The sequence below is a fragment of the Euphorbia lathyris genome, chromosome 2 (assembly GCF_963576675.1).
Source record: "Euphorbia lathyris chromosome 2, ddEupLath1.1, whole genome shotgun sequence".
In the NCBI taxonomy this organism is placed as follows: domain Eukaryota; kingdom Viridiplantae; phylum Streptophyta; class Magnoliopsida; order Malpighiales; family Euphorbiaceae; genus Euphorbia; species Euphorbia lathyris.
Window position 1 is genome coordinate 90,025,601 of NC_088911.1, and position 3,246 is coordinate 90,028,846.

A 3,246-nucleotide genomic window follows, 5' to 3' on the forward strand; every position below is an offset into this window, starting at 1 on the left:
ACATTCATACACAAACTCAATCAGTTCTAGCTTCCTAAACAGAACATAAAACAAGCCAACATGTGCTTCATACACATACACATACACAATCAGTTCTAGCAGTATAACTATAGGAGTATTGCCAATCACAATGAACATTCAAAGCTTAAGAGTATGCCTAATCAGCCACATGCTCAATGATCATTCATACACAAACCCAATGAGTTATAGCTTCCTAAACAGTTATATCTAACTCAATGAGTTCTAGCTTCCTAAACAGTTCATACCAATCACTTCATAGCAATATAACTCACATTCATACCAATCATTTCATGCATGGTTAAGGTATTCAAGAAAGCAGTTAATAGCAATGCACATACATAACCCTTTACAATGTTCCTCCCACTTGGATTGTACTTATTGAAAAGTGAGCACGGTGATGAAGTTTGCGATGCTCCAACCACAAGTTCATAACTTATGCTGGTAGCATCGAAAACTAATCACCATTCTGAATGGTTTCAATCAGATAACAAGCCAAGTGGAAGGTACTGTTAAGCCCAAAATATACCTAAAATATCATCAATAATTACATCAATATTGCTACGAATTTATGCTATTTATAACTGTTTAGGAAGCTTTTACTCTCGAATATGTTTCTTTCTTGTAAGGTACATAAATATTTGGTAAAATCCAAATAGGAACGAAAAGAGCTCAAAAACAGAAGAAAAACCCTACAAAAGGAGTCGAAGACGACAGAAATTAATAACGCCAAATCGAGGACGCGAACAAAAGCTGAAAAACCGAAAAACGTTCCGTGCCGCGACCGCGGCCCCCAAATTCTCGGTCGCGACACGCGTTCCCCAGCTTTTCCTTCCTCCATTTGAAGACCAATTGATGCTCCCCCATTCTCGGTAGAGAATTTAACGTTCTCGGTACGAGCAGGAGATTTTAGAAGCCTAGTTACACACTTTCGTTTTCGACGAAACGCGATCGTTCGGGTGGATAAAGACGTCCTTTCGCAACGGACACGATCCTTCACAGCGGACACGACACTTCAATCAAGACTATTCAACATCTATAAATAAAGAGTTGATGGAGAGTTGAAGATATGTAGAAAAAAGAGATTAGTATAGAATTTATGCAGAAATTCCGAATCAAGTGATTCAGAAGTTAGATTTCGATTCTGTTCAAAAGCAATATGCTATAGACACATTGTTTATTCAATAATAACAAGTTTAGTAGCGTTTACACATTGTTCCAGTTTAGTTTTCATTTTGGTAGTAGACCGACCCAGTCTCTATTACGAAGATTCAACGAGAAGATTGAGTAGAGGATCCGCCCCGGAGCCTGACAAACTCTAACGAAACCCAAGGAAAGGATTGACAACCCATTCACTTGCAAGTCATCGAATGTTTCCATGCTCCATGTTCTCTGTAAACTTGTATCAATTTATATTTCATCTAATAAAGTCCGTTCTATTCGATAGATTTTTATGCAGCACTTATGGTAACCAATCCACTGAAGTGACTGCTGGTGTTTTCATTAAAATGTATTTAATTCAAAATCTTTACAAGGAAACTTTGTTGAACACTTAGGCAAATTATTATCTCGAAAGAGTTTTAATTTGATTAAGGGCAACTATCCCGAAAGGGTTTTGTCATGTACAAAGCCAATTAATTAGAGGTTCCGTCATTTATTTCATCTTTATAATTCGTACAAAGTTTAAAGTTGTTTTCTTTGCTTAATGCAAACAAATACATCTGTTTACTTTTCTAAAAAGTACTAAACGTTCCTATCTTGCAAATTCATTCTTAAATCAGAATATTTTCTAACATTTTCATACTCTAACCTAATTCTCATTCTAGCAATTTCAAAACCAAAACCGATTAAACGATTTTTCCATATTATAAACCTAAAAGTAAATTTAACCGATTGTAAATAAGTTTTGTTCGAAAAACGATCCCTGTGGGATCGATATCTTTTATTACTACAAGCGTATACCGTGCACTTGCGGAAATCGCTCAACAAGTTTTTGGCGCCGTTGCCGGGGAACGCCAAAATTTTTGACAAAATTTTAAATTTTTCATGTTTTATTACGAATCTAGGTTTATTCATACTTATTCAAACTTTTATATTTTATTTATTTTCAATTACTAACATATTTATTTTTCAAATTATGTTTTGTAGGTAGTTTCGGTTCGTGCGAAATTTCAAGTTCATGCGCAGTTCTCGAAGTTCAGGCACGTCACCAGATCCTATTGACCCAGAAATTGAAAGAACTCTTAAAAAGAACAAGAAAGAAAAGAAAAAGAAAAACAAAACCCCAATAAAAACTAAAATTACCGAGCCAGAAGTTATGGCCACACTTATGGATTACGCTAGGCCAGGAGTGGCCGGTGTAACAAACAGTATAGTTAGACCCCAAATTAATGCACATCATTTTGAAATTAAGCCTGCGTTGCTTAATATGTTGCAAAATAATGTAACATTTTATGGGTTACCTAACGAAAATCCTAATACCCATTTGACAAATTTCTTAGAAATTTATGACACTTTTAAAATTACTGATGTAACTGCAGAAGCAATCAAACTTCGCCTTTTTCCTTTTACCTTGAAGGATCGAGCCAAAGAATGGTTAACTTCTATGTCAGCCGCATCAATTGAGACTTGGGAGCAATTAGCCCAAGCATTTTTATCAAAAAAATTTCCTTTAGCAAAAACCGCAAGAGTCATTAAAGAGTTAACATCTTTTTCTCAAAATGATAATGAAACTCTTTATGAGGCTTGGGAACGTTTTAAAGAACTTCAACGTTTATGCCCACACCACCAATTGCCCGCCGAACTTTTAATGCAAACATTTTACAATGGATTAAATCCTACAACTAGAGGTTCATTGGACGCTATGTCTGGAGGGTTATTTATGAAGAAAACATCTGTCCAAGCAAGAGAACTTTTGGAGGAAATGGCAATCAACAGCTGTATGTGGCCCGCGGAACGTGGACACGTACCATTAGCGAAACCATCATCCTCAACAACATCATCAGTTAAAGGTATAGTGAATCTTGATCCAGTAGCGATGTTGCAAGCCCAATTTTCTGCCTTATCGCACAAAATTGATAGGTTTATAGCACCGTGTGATTCTAATGGTAAGCCAATCCAAACAGATGTGGATTACGAAGGTATGAGTGAAATTGAACAGGTAAATTTTGTCCAAGGGCAAAACCAAAATAATAACCCTTACTCTAATACATATAATCCTGGATGGAG

General features: G+C 36.0%; 1 non-coding gene across 1 annotated transcript; it reads right to left on the reverse strand.

The window, feature by feature from the left end:
• Positions 1–2,704: 2,704 nt before the first annotated feature.
• On the reverse strand, positions 2,705–2,811 carry LOC136221079 (small nucleolar RNA R71). Its single transcript, XR_010684870.1, has one exon. It is a non-coding gene; the product is annotated as a small nucleolar RNA R71 (small nucleolar RNA).
• Positions 2,812–3,246: the final 435 nt, after the last annotated feature.